Here is a 14,562-nt window from a genome sequence, read left to right on the forward strand (position 1 = left end):
TGTCAGCAAACATTTTCTTAAACCATCAGAGACTTTGCCAGCAAAAGGTCTCTGCTAAAATTATTCAACTCTGCTATTATAATACAAAAGCAGGTGTGACAATATATAAATGAATAGGTGTGGTTGTGTTCCATAAAACATCATCAAAAGCAGATGGGAAACATGCAGATCAGAGTTTGCTCACCTGTGGTCTAAAAGCTGGTAAACTTTGTACTTCTAAATGTTAATGACAGCACAGTAATATGCTGGACATTTGTGACACTTGGTAACACATAGTCTAGGTTTTGGTTTTCTAGCACTGTGTGAAAACAGTCATGGTGCAGACTTCTTGGGATTCTGGCACTTAAAATTGTAGACCTTGCTTGATGGTACTTGATATTTTATGTTTATGAGCCTTGTGACTGCTATTGCTCACAGCATTTACATTTCTAGATGATGGTAGTTTAATGGCATTATGGATCAACTGTCAACCCTACACAATGAGCTTTGAGCCACAGCAAAAACACAGTTAACTGAGTGAATAAATGTTCCCTTTAATGCTTCTAATACTACTTGTTTTGCTCCTGTGGAAAACAGTATGGAGACTTCTGAAAATATTAAAAATAGAACTACGGGCCCTCCCTGGTGGCGCAGCGGGTTAAAGCACAGCACAAGGAAGCTTAAGCCACTTCCACATGAGTTCTATCCCCGCCTGCTCTGGAGGTGACCCACATGGCGCGGCAGACTTCTCCTGACCCACCCGCTGCTCCCCTCAGCAGTGTACTTCGTCAATCTGCCTGTTCTGCTCCCCACTCTGTCTCTGGTGAATCCTCTCACCCCCCGCATCTCTAGCCTGTACCCCAGTTCTGTACAAATAAATAAATCTTTAAAAAAAAAATAGAACTACTATGTGCCCCAGGAATTCCACCCCTAGAAATATACCAAAACACTAATTTGAATAAACAAATGCATTTCTAAATTCATTGCAGCACTATTTACAATAGTCAATCTATGGAAACAACCTAAGTAACCAAGGACAGGTGAGTGAATTAGGGAAAGTGCGGTGTATATACATACAATAGAATACTATCTAGCTCTAAAAAAAAAAAAGAAATTCTTGACATTTATGATAATGATAAGCAAAATAAGTGAAAGGACAAAAACAAATACCAGGTAGTGTCACTTATATGTACAATATAAAGAAACAAAACACAAGGCCTGATAAAACCAAACCAGTAACAAAGCCTAGAAATCTGACTATAGAATTGAGACTAGCAGAAGGGAGAGGAGAACAGGGAGAACAGAAAGAGGACTTCCGGAACCTTTGTGGTTGGTGAAGCGTGGTAACAAACACCTAAAGAATCTGATCTTATACCTCTAAATCACATACAATGTTGTAAACCTATGTAACTTCAAAAAAGAATTTTAAAATAAATAAATGATCTTTTCTTGGGATTCAAATGTGCCTTAAAATTTGGGTCTCTAGGGTCCTCTCTGGTGATGCAGCAGGTAAACACAGCACTAAGAAGCTAAAGCCACTTCAGCATGAGTTTGATCCCTGGGCCCTGAGGGATTCACATGGCGTGGCAGACCTCTCCTGACCCGCCTGCTGCTCCCCTCGGCAGTGCCCTTCATCCATCTGCCTGTTCTGCTCCCCACTTGGTCCATGGTGAATCTTCCCACCACCCCTACATCTCTCCCCCCTACCCCAGTTCTGTATGCATAAATAAATAAATAAAGTTTCTTTTTTTTAATTAACTATCAATAGGGCATTGAACCACCTCTAACAAATCATTTCAAATGTGGTATCTGGATTCATCAGCTTTATTACAATCATCTCTCATTAAAGAGTGGCATGTCTTCCAAAAGAACTACAGTGAAAGTCCCCAAAGAACGGGCATTCTATCTTACACTGGTCCAACTGATCTCATCCTTAACAAATAAATATAGGATTGTTTCCCACTGAGAATGTGTCATATTGGGTTATGAGAAAACCCCATTTTTATAACTATAAAATAAAGAGGACTAAGTCAAGTCTACCTGTTAAGAACATGGTTAGAAATAAAACATTACGCTTTGAAAATACAAAAAACAAATCATGTATGCGCAATGAATTTGTTGGGTTTTTGCAGGGCTTGTGGGGTTTTTTTTTTGTTTGTGTGTGTGTGTGTTTTTAATAAAATAACTAAGCCACGGCTGTGATACTTTTGTAAAAGGAATTTGCAAGCTGTTCTGAAAATCCATACCAACTGCCAAGACTTTAGCACCATCGTGTGGCCATTTAGATTTTTGCCATAAAAGCAAAGTCCTGCAAAATCATAGTACTTCTACAACTCACAAATCATAGGTAACGTAGGAATGGGAGAAACTCTTCAAAACAATACTTCTATCAAGCCTGTTTTCCGTGTAACTGAAAACAAAACATTATAATCTAATTACTTTCTGACTTTTAGATTCACCTATATTTAGTCTATTAGCAAGCCTTGTGGAATTTCCTGACTAAATATCTCCTGAATCTTGTCTCTTCTGCTTTTTTCTGATGCCCCGCCTTAATCCGACACTTATATATGTCTCTCAGCTAATCCATCTTCTAGTTCTTAAACTGATTTCTCTATGCATATTCTCAACTCCCTCTAGTTCATCTTCTACTCTGCTGTAACAGTGAATTGTGTTACTAGAAATCTCCTCATGTCAATCCTAAACCCTGCCTAGAATTCTTCAATAGTATCCCACTTCTCCTAAGAAAAATGTTCCCCAAGCTTAACAGCCTATAATTCAATATGTGCTCCCAAAACTGTAGCTTCTAGTCATCTGTGGCTACCCAGCCCTTGGAATGTGGCTTGTGCAAATTAAATGTGCTGTTAGTATGAAATACACTCCAAATGAGGAAGGCATAAAATCTAAAAAGAATGCAAACTGTCTCGTTAATAATTTGTATAGCAAGCACATGTTGAGAAAAAAATATCTGAGATGCAATGTGTATTATTAAACTTATTTTCACCTGCTTCTTTTCACTTTCATAATGTATACATAGACCTGGCGAGAAAATGAATTAACAGAAAAGTTCCTTTCCCTTGGAGTATACAATCTGATGGGAGATATACACCATATGCCAGCTAAAGGATGCAAGACGGTGGCATGTGCCAAGGAGAAGGGGGATCTGAACAACCAGAACAGGTGGCTGAAATGTGGGTCAGCAATTTTCAGCAAAGTATCACTGAGTTGATCACTTCTGTGTCCTGTAGGTGGTGAGGAGAGAACCCAGTGGAAAATCATTACCACAGAGGAAACAGCAGGACCAAAGACTAGAAGGCAGGAGCAACCTTGATTATTTAAGAACTAGCAAAGAGGTCAGTTCTGAAGCTCAGAGAACAAGATTAGAAGATGGAAAGTAGAGATCAGGGAAAGAACAAGAGTCAGGTCATTTACGCTAACTGGATGTACAGGGCTTAGCTGAGGGAGATCAGAAGCTACCAGAGATCTACAACACCACATTTGTGCTAATTCAGCCCCAACCCTTTACCTCACTCAAACCTACAATATCCAACCACTCACATCTGCCCATGGTTCTCTAAAATCTCTTTCAGACATTCAGACAAAACTCACACCTGATAAGCCACCCCTAAATCCTGCTCTCCCCAGAATTCTTTGCTGACTAAATTGTATCTACATAAACCTAGTAGACTTATGTAAAATAAGTTACACTAAAAGGTTTCTCATTTTAGCTGCAGAATATAAAAAAGATGGGAAGTCATCAACTTATAGCAAGAAAAAGCAGACCAGATTGACAATCAATGTTCTTTTTTGATCATTAGAGGATAAACAGCTGCTGAAATCTGGGGAGAGAGGGACATCCAGAGCCACAGCTGAGATCTGCTAGCCTGTGGTGGGGACCATTGGCATTAGGAAGTAGGGACCAGCGCTCCACAGAGTTGCCACAATTAAATCAAGAATTTGACTCCTAGGCACCTGGCAGGTGTCAAAGGCTCTCTAAGGTAGAAATGAAACCCAGAAGTAAAATGTCTACACAAGCCACACATCTTAAAAGGCAGATCTGACTTCAAAAAATGAAGAACTTCTGTTCAAGAAAAGGTAACTAGAAAACTGGACTCAATTATTTGCAGCAAAGTAACAAAAGGTCAGTGTTCCTAAGACATAAGCAGTAGCTACAAGTCTTTTTTAGGACAAACCAATATATTGAAGGACATGCAAGTATGAGAAGGGGGACATATCATTTAGTAGATTGAGGGAAAAAAATTATGACAGTCAACATTCAGTGTCAGTGGGGATGTGGGGGAGAACTGTAAAGCATCATTGGAAAAGTATATACTGGGCCCTTCCTGGTGGTGCAGCAGGTTAAAGCACAGCACTGAGAAGCTGAAGCCACTTCCGCATGAGTTCGATCCCTACCCTGGAGGTGACCCACATGGCATGGCAGACCTCTCCTGACCCACCTGCTGCTCCCCTCAGCAGTGTACTTCATCAGTCCACCTGTTCTGCTCCCCACTCTGTCTCTGGTGAATCCTCTCACTGCCCCTGCACCTCTGGCTTATACCCCAGTTCTGTATGTATAAATAAATAATTTTTTTTTAAAAAAAGTATATACTAATCAACCTTTCTTGGAAGACAATTTGACAGTATTTGTCAAAATGTTTCCATGGCAGGCTTTTTGAGCTAGGTGTTCCATTGCTAGAAATGTATCAAGTGTTTTGAATATAAAGAAATATACATATCAGCAAATTTTTCTAACACTGTTTTCAAAAAAAACAGACACATCTAATGTCCACCAAAAGAGCTAGCATAGGGTGCCCCCATTCTGGAAAGTTCTGTGCAAACAGTAAATGGCCTGTAGTGACTTATCTGTTGTCTTAGAAAACCCCCCCACAATTATATTTAAAAGAAAAAATGAGAAATAATGAATCTTAACTAAAAACAAAATATTCCAAGACTTCTTTTATGACAGTATTTTACAGTTTTCTTCCCAAAAAGTCCTTTATCTGTTTTATTGTTTACTTCTTGGTATTTTATGTTTTATGATGCCAATATAAACACAATAGATTCTTCCATGCTATTTTCTGCATAAATTGCTACATGGCTTATGTAAATCTTGTTAACATTTCATATAAGAAGCTTGCTGATTGTTGCATATTAATTTACAAATGAACATCTGACTGTGTATCTGATTGTTCCCAGTAGTCTGATGCCTGTATTCGCCCATTCATTCTGTGTCTTATGTCTCCTCCTTTACACCCCAAGGGGAGCTGTTAAGTACCATCACAGCTCACAGAAATTTTACTGCTAAACACTAGGGAACAGATAGGAGGGAACCACAAAATCACACCTATTTTGAAATAAAACAGTTTAACACCTGCCTGTTTACTCACTGAACTAAAGTTTCTCAAGTCATTTTTGCTCTAGGCAGTGGTGACTCATTTTTACAGCCAGCAGTTTTTTCTCCAAATGAAACTTCTAGCTAGAACACAGATTCTAAAACTGTGTTTGCCTGATTGATGATAGGGAGGCAGCATCCCGGTTAAAGGAAGATGCGTCTTCTGAATCATGCTGAGATTTTTACCAGAAAAATGCATGAAGCATAGTGGAAAACTCCCCCTTTCTCTCCTCAGGACTGCATTCAAAATTACTTTTTTCGTAGGCCCTGCCCAGTCTCTAAAATGTTTACATTCCTCCCTGTCATAATAAATTATTCTTTTCAATGCTTTCAGACACACACTAGGGTTTTTGCTCACAGTCCCAGTGGACGCTCCATGATCATAATATCCTGGGCTTTGCTTTGGCTTCAAAGAATGAGAAAACAAAATAATCTCCCTGGTGATGCTTTACTTTTTTTTTTCTTTTTAGTTAAAGCGCACACTTTATTCAGACTTCCCCAGTTTTTACAAAGGCCCCTTTCTGTCCCAGGATCCTATCCAGGTACCTCAATATATTTACTTGTTATTTCCTTAGGCTCTTTTTGGCTGTTGGAGATTTTCTGATTTCCTGTCTTCGATGACTGCAAAGGTTTTAAGAACTGGTCAGGTAATGCCCCTCAACTGGGACTTGTCTGATGTTTTTCTCATGATGAGGCCACAGTCTTGAATTCTGGGGACAACATCCAGAGGTAAAGCCATTCTCATCACCTCCCATAAAGGGTACATAGTAGGAACAAAGCTTACCTTTGCAGTTGTTATTCGCCAATCCCCCCAATACTCCTCCCTTGTCTCCTTGCACCTGTTACTCTTAACCACCTGGCTGAGCTGGCGGTTATCAAGTTGCCCCACAGTAAGGTTATATTTTTCCTCTTTCCACACTGTACTCTTAGGAAGGAAGTGACAATGCCAAACCCACCCATAAGGAGCGGAGAGTATTTACATACATTATTTGAAGAATGGAAGATTTATCTATTCGCTCCAATTTAAGTATGTAAACTAAGAACTTCGGCAGAGGAGCTCAGTTCTAGAGAGAACCCCCCGTAATAACTTTTCCTTTCAAAGAATGGGTGAGTCTAAACAGAAATTTAAAAAAAAGTAATTTCCATTATAATCTACATAAAACAAGTCATCAGAATTGCTATACTGTAACCAACACAACAGAATTACAACTGAACTGCAGGATTCTTAGAACAACAGTCATTTGTCGGGGGTCATCAGGGAGAATGCTGACAATATCTTCAGCTTTGCCACATAACAGACACAGCATGGTATACTCCTGAAATTCATCCATGATACTGAATGTATACTCATGCCTGGCTACAACTTGATGACAATTCTTACACAGATGATCATAGGTAACAATTTCTTCTCCATCCTCTTCTTTCAAAGATTTGTTGGTGATCAGCATAAAGTCCCACTTATTACATACTGCACAGCCTGTGAAGTGGAGCAAGAAAGATCCACTCTCCAGGCACGTGGTACCCTGGTTAGGATATTCCTTCTCCACACAGTCTATGCACATCGCTTCGCCCTGAACCGGGAAGATGCTCCAGCGCTCTGCTTTGCTTTAAAAAAAAAAAATCTTAAGTCTTTAAAAACACCATCAGTGCCTAAAATTCCATTGTCTCCACTGATTTTAGGTCTTTGTGACGATCCTACATTTCACACTCTGTCTTCTCATGAGTCAGCTTCTCCACAAGTCAGGAAAAGCAAAGCAATATAGGAAAGGAAACAAAAATTTTCAAACAGTCTAGACCCAGGACAGGGCTTCACAACAGAAGGGCTTTCTCCAGAAACCATGCCTGGTATACACCATTCTTCCAATTCCATTTACATAATTGGCTAAACTGAGAGGTCTGCTGTCTGGCAAGCCCTCCCTTAGAAATGTGGCTCTTCCAGTCCTGTGTCAGGCAGAGCTGGCAGCTGTGCTTTGAAACTTCTCTTCTTACTATCCTGGCACACATCTATGTATGCTTGCATAAAATTCCATCTGGTGGCGTATGGGGTGATTTTAATTGCAAGGCTGCATTTGGCAAGTAGATGAGATAATGCATCAAAAGTTTTCCACATGATGAAATTGCATCTCCTAGCATTATACTTTTTGATGAACTGACTAAGCTAAACTACTTTGTTTTTGAACAAAAGGCTTTCTATTGAAATCATAGCTCAGATGGACTGAACAATCACACTGACCAGCAGGCTTCCTTCAAAGTAAACCCTGTCAGCTGCTAAAGGCTCTATAAAAAGTACAGTATGGCACAGGGATTAAATGACTATCTTTGATAATTGCTCTGCCACCATTGGTTTTATAATGAGAATAAAGACACAGTTGAGGAAAATTATAGGTATCCAGACTCACATTATTCAATTCGCTTAGACTGAATGCCCCCATCATTTCCCTTTAGCATGGCCTGCTTTCACTTTTCTTTCTTACAAATGTATTGTACTGCCATCCTCAGGTTTAAGCTTTCTCAACTCAACATTCTAATTTTCTCATCTAATCTGATGCAGTAATACAGCTAATACTACCTCTCTACATTTTTATGTCTTACAGGAAATATACTTTCAAGAGATTTCTGTTCAGATTCCAGTCTACCTTGATCAACCACAGGATGCCATACCACTTCTCATAGTTAGTTAACTGATGCAAATTTAACCTCCACTGGTATCCACCTTCTTCTGCCCACAAAAGTCTCCCCTTTCCTCTGAATAACTTGTACTTTTATTTTATGTATCAAGTACAGCTGATGAAAAGTCTGATTGCAGTCGGATTTTCTTTTCCTTGTAAGCAATTTGATTTTTTATTACTGGTGGCCTTTGAGATTTACTTTCAAGTTTTATGAGAATTTGCTTATTTTTGTGGTAAGTCTCTTTTCAATTTTTTTTTTTCGTTTGCATAAAGTACTTCCAACTATTGCAGCATTGTTTGTTGAAAAGTTTATCCTTTCTTTACTGAGTTGGCTTTATTCCCATGTCAAATATCTGTCAGAGCTTATTTCTGAGCTCCCTATTCTTTCCAATGATCTCTATCACTTTGTGTATCTATTCTTTGACCCTGTACTATCTCTTTGCCTTGCAAGAAAGATTTATCTACATCCTCATCAATGGATGCTTATCTATCTTTTTAAATTTTTTCAAACCTATTAAATGATTCCATTTTGAAAATCTTTTTTTCAAAATGCCTATTTACCTTTCAATACACTGGGTTGGATTTTTACACGATCTGTAAATACTGTTTACATTATGGACATCAACCTTTTGTTACAGATGTTACAATTAGCTCCCTTAGTGTTCCAATTATCTTTTAACTTTTTTTCCTTTGGTTATACAGAAGGTTTTATCTTTATGTAGCCAAACCTGCCTTTCAGGTTTTGTGGTTTCTGTAAACATCTCACTTGTAGGTTTCATTTCTAAGAAAAGCCTTTGACACCTGCTAGGTGCTTAAGAGTCAAATTTTCAATCTAATTGTGGGAAGTAAGTGTACATATTTTCACTTAAAATGTTCACTTTTCCCATCTCAATATTTCAATTTTCTCAATGTTCTAATATCCAATTAAGCAAATAGATCTAACACCACCTTTATGTTTGTGTCTTAGAGGAAACAAAATTCCAGAATAAAGTAGATAACAGTACATGTACAGTCCACTGCTAGATCTCTACCCAAAAGAAACCAGGTGTTCAAACAAAAACTTGAACAGAAATGTTCATGGCAGCAGCACTCGTTATAGCTAACAGATGGAAATAACCCAAACGTCCATCAAGTGAAGAATGGACAAGGGAATGTGTTATCGCACACAATGGGATAGCATGCAGGCATTCATTGGAAGGAAGTACAGATTCGTGCTACAGCATGATGAGCCTTGAAGACATGAAGCCAAGTAAAAATCCTGGATCCAAAGTCCACGTGCTGCCTGATTCTATTTATATTCAATACAGAGAATAGGTAAATCCACAGAAACATAAAGCAGATGTGTGGATTCCAGGGACTCTGGTGAGAAGGCCATAGAGAGACTGCATGGTAAGTAAGAGGTTCCTTGTGGGATGATGAAGATGCTGTTAAAATAGGTAGAGGCAATGGCTGCACAACATTTGTGAATATACTAAGTGCCCCTGAATGTCCTCTTTAAAAGCTTATGTTTATTATATCAGGGATTTTCCTTCCTTTTTTTTTTTAAGTACAATTATATCAATAAACATTTCTTTCTAAGGTGAGGATCTTAAGTCCTACCTTTTGCCAATGCTCATCATAATCTTAGCTGGTATGCAATATGTTAAAGTATCATGTGACTGTCTCACAAACAATATAGCGAAAGCATAATTAGTTCCCTTTCTGGGACAGAATATGTACTCTATGTCCATAGCAGGACTATTTACAATAGCCAAGGTATGGAAACCACCTAAGAGCCCCAAAAAAAGGATGTGTAGATGCTGTGTGTGTGTTTATGCATGTGTTTATACAATGGAATGGCATTAACTCAGCAATCAAAAAAAAATTGCACCACTTTCAGCAACATGAATGAAGCTGGAAGGGATTATTATAAACTGCCATGCTTTCAACTCATTGTTCACATTCCACCAAAAATGTTGGTTGCAGCTGTGTTAACATACACTGCAAGACTTTTGTATCATTATCAAGCAACATCTTGCAACCAGACTTCCTAGTAGAATACCAAACAGATGATAGCCATTTTAGTTCTAGAATACGAAATCCTAGGTGAAGATATTTATTTTTTAATCTAAATTGCTATCATTTGTTTTTTCCAGCACAATTGCATTTTATAAAGTTAATTTACACTTGAAGTATTCTTTTTTTTTAAAGAGTTATTTATTTATGCATACAGAACCTGGGTACAGGCCAAAGATGCAGGGGCAGTGAGAGGATTCACCAGAGACAGAACAGGGAGCAGAACAGGTAGACTGATGAAGTACACTGCTGAGGAGAGCAGCAGGCAGGTCAGGAGAGGTCTGCCGCAACTCCAGGGCAGAGATCAAACTCATGCTGAAGTGAATTTAGCTTCTTAGTGCTGCACTTTAACCACCAGGGAGGGCCTTACACTTGAAGTATTCTTATTTAGGTTCTGCCTCCTTCACTGAATAGTCAACCTCAAGAGCAAGAACAGCATCTCTTAATTACTGAAGGCCCAGAACACCTATTACACTATTTGTTAAAGAGCAGACTCTTAATAAACAAAGCAACAAATTTTATTTCTGAGCAATAAAAATAAATTCGATGAGATAAAATTAAAAGAGCACTGGACTTAGTGTACAAAGATTTAGTAGGCACTACTGGGACCAAATCCACATATGCTTTCCATTATTAGAACTTTCACAATAATGTAAATATTGTGAAAATAAAAAACTGCCTCCAATGATAAAGACCAAAAATGTTATTTGTTATTTATTTTTTCAGACTTCCTTGCAACTATAGGTTAAAATGTAACCAAATTCTGGCTAAGATATTTGAAGAATTATTTCTTCAAAAGATATACCTACTAAGGAGTGTGAAGGTAAGATAAGAGGATAAAAGAGGTAAGAAGATAGCAATGAAGAGAGTGGTAAAGGAAGTCAGTGAAGTAAGAAGGAAGGGGGAGAAGAAACAGAAAATGGGAAAGGAACAGAAAGGAAGATGAGAAAGCAAAGTGGAGCAGAAAAAGGAAAAAGGTAATAAGAGAGGTCTCTAACTTCCCTTCCTGCTGTGGACCGATTCTACAATATGACGGTGTGATGTCTGGAATAGCTGCAATCATTTTGCGACTTATAGGAAAAGATCAAATGAACCAAAGAGATAACAGTCTAGCTCCTTGAACTACCAGTCTTCAATTTACATTAGATTGTTAAATGTCTTTTCTGTTTAAGCCACTACTCTTCTGACACATGTAGTCAAAAGCATCCTATCTGATTTAGAAGACAGGTTTATGACTTCTGATTATCTTGTCACCTGAGAAAAACTCACTATCTCTGAGTCTCCATTTCTCTATCAGGACATGTTCACAGGGATGGTATAATCAATAGAGGAACAGTAACTACAGTAAATGGCTATGAAAGCTGATTGAATTATGAGTCAAAGTAAAATATAACCTCATAGATCTATACATAAATAATTCTTGACAGATTATATCCTCAAATCCCAAAATTAACAGTTAAAGAAAAGCACATCATAACAATAAAATCAAAATCTGCTGAGAAACAGAAGTATTTAAATCCCTCATATCTCTAGATTATATTCATTTCAAAGAGAACTCCCAGAGTTTCATCCAACTCCAAGAACTGATTTTTTTCACGAAATGCTATAACTTGATTTTAACTAACATGGATTTTATTTTTCTTAAAATATTTTGAAAGTGATCCAAAAGACATTTTTCTGGAACACAGTTTTAGCAAATATGTACTAATTATAGTATAAATCCAAAGGCTGTTTTTCTGACAGACTGTACACTGACTTACTGTGGGTAATGTCTCAGTCACTCACAGTCACACACAACAATTCGGCATTTACAGCTAAGGACTTTCTATATCTTTGCCAAAAGAAACCATGCAAATACTATAGAATGGGCTTTACAACCAGAGAAAATGATTCAGGAAAAGCATAAGTGTTTACTTTCAGCCTGCCTTGTCTATGATTCACGATGACTTGGGGCTCTTAGTTGCATACATTTGTGTGGGTGAATTCCAGGCTGCTTAAAAATTTATTTTTTCCCAAGAATATTGCTTGAATTTTTTTTAAGACACTTGAGATATATTTACTAATAAAGGCAGCCAACATTTGGCATTTGCTTTTATTTTCTTTTAAGTTGAACTTGTTCCCTGGCCATAACTTTTTGTTTCTTCATTCCTTCTGGGATATCTTTTTCTTCTGTGCAACATCTGGGAGAGCTCACACAGGGACTAATCCAACCACGCAGGCATCTTAGGGCCTTTGTTCGCCAGGATGTGCTCAATGACCAGCGAGGCTACATCTAAACCCTTAAGTTCAGCATTGTTCTGCATGCTTAAGCATGTGCGGGAAAGAGTCAGTGCTCTTTCTGAGTTACTAACCCTGCCTCCAACCGCAAGTATGGCCTGCACACACTTGCCAACTTCACCATAGTAATGACAGAATGACACACACATGTCTTCCATAGAATGATTATCTTTCAGCTACTCAGTGGTTTTTTGAACAGGGTACTCTTGATGGCCTGCACAGTTTCATGAGTGTTCTTCAAAGGAACACAAAGATTTGAACCTCTTGATTTGCATAACTTTATAAGGTTTTCTAGGTCAAATGATCATTGAACCATCTTCAGAGATCACTAAGGCCACTTACAGGAGGAGGAAGAGCAGGTTACTAGGAAAATTGGGGTAACACTGGATATGATTTAGGAGAATAGTTTCATACCTCCTCAGATGTATATTACAACACCTACCATCAAAATACCCAAGGACTTTTACCATAGACCATTGGGCCCCTCCCCCTTCTAGTAACCACTGTTCTACACTCTTATTTCTAGGGTTTGTTTTGGTTTAGCTTTGTCAGTTCCTTTGTCCTGTTTCTATATATTCCACATATATATCCAATATTTGCCTTTTGCCTCTGCGTTATTTCATTTAGCATAATCCTTTCCAGTTCCTTCCATGTTGTTGCAAATGACAAGAGCTCATCTTTTTTATAGCTGAGTAGTGTTCCATCATGAAGCAGGCTTAAATCCACAACAGGACAGTTTACTCTGTCCTTCAAGTAGGAGGCTCAGGCTTGCCTTCCCTACTATTTTTTCTTCTTAGCATACACACTTTTCTATCTCCTTTCTTCTGGTAATAGACTCTTCCACTAGTCAAAGGCTTGGGCAAGTGATGGAAACAGTCAAGTGCAACATCCTCTTGCACAAATGATTGGTTTAGGAAGGTGCATATGACCTAAAGAGGGCCAATCAGAATCCTTCCCTGGGTCTAATCTACAGATGTGAGGAAAAGTTGACTTCCAATAAGAGAGAATAAGCCTATCACATAGAAAGAACTAGTTTCATTGTTTGAGTAAGGTTTTAGCTTCTGCATAACTGGTAAGTTGCAAGTCCAAACTATTTATGACAAATATTACCTAGTAATCCAACAATGTGACACATGCTCCTCCAAATAGTAAATAGCAAGCAAAAATTGGGTGGTAGAATCAGCTATCACGTGAATTTAGGTAGAATTCAGAAAAGACTAAAACTACCTATACCACTAGAATGCTCACTAACACAATAAGCAGAAATAGAAAATGTGATTAAATAAAAAAGAGATCAAATATTAAAATGTTCCAAAGAGAAGAAAACTCTACAATCACTCTATTTAACAAAAATATCAGGTGAGCCACAGATGTCATTTTAAATCCTCTAATAGCTACATTTCTAAATGTAAAGGTGAAGGTGAAAATAGTCTTAATATATTTCATGTTGCCTAATATAGCCAAATCTTCTCATTTTAACAAGTAACCATTGTTTTTTAATTATTAGTGAGATATTTTCCTTTTATTAAGTAGTAAGTTGTAAAAGCCCATGTATATTTTGTGCTTCAAGCTCATCTCAAGTCAGACTAGCCATAATTCAAGTGCTCAATAGTGCATGTGGTTAGCACCTAGCACATTGGGCAGTGATGTTCTAAAGACTAAAATATCCTGGTTTTAAGTATTGCTGGAAGCTCCCCAGTATCTACTTGAGCTAGAATCAGACTGTTTCCTCCAGATCCAAAACCTCACTTACCAAGACAATAAATAAAAATTACATCTGGGTATCATAAATGGGAAATTCCAAGGTCACACATGAGAAGCGGGCATCCAAGCAAGTGTGTCAAATACCTCGTGTGGGTTATTCATACCTTTTGTATTTTGAAAATTGAACTACGAGGCATCTATTTTGTGCGGGTTCCCAGCCAACAGAGCTCTCTGGGAAAAAAATCATATGAGCCCAAGCATTGGCACCATTTGCTAATTCAAGGCTTCAAACCTCAACTGGAAACTCAGAACTACCAGAAATCCCGACCCATCAATTCCCTTTCCCAATGTCTCGAGAACACTTCCATATCTTCACTCCTTTCCTTAATGCTACCACTTTCTTCTGTTATTTTTCAGTACACTACTCTTTCTTCATAAAGCAATGGAAGCCTCACGAAAGAACTCCATTTCTCTAAAGCTGATTCTTCC

General features: G+C 38.1%; 1 pseudogene; it reads right to left on the bottom strand.

The window, feature by feature from the left end:
• Positions 1 to 6,605: 6,605 nt before the first annotated feature.
• Positions 6,606 to 6,930, bottom strand: LOC101627511 (annotated as a pseudogene).
• Positions 6,931 to 14,562: the final 7,632 nt, after the last annotated feature.

The sequence above is a fragment of the Condylura cristata genome, unplaced genomic scaffold, assembly GCF_000260355.1.
Source record: "Condylura cristata isolate star-nosed mole 26May11 unplaced genomic scaffold, ConCri1.0 scaffold00033, whole genome shotgun sequence".
Classification (NCBI taxonomy): Eukaryota; Metazoa; Chordata; class Mammalia; order Eulipotyphla; family Talpidae; genus Condylura; species Condylura cristata.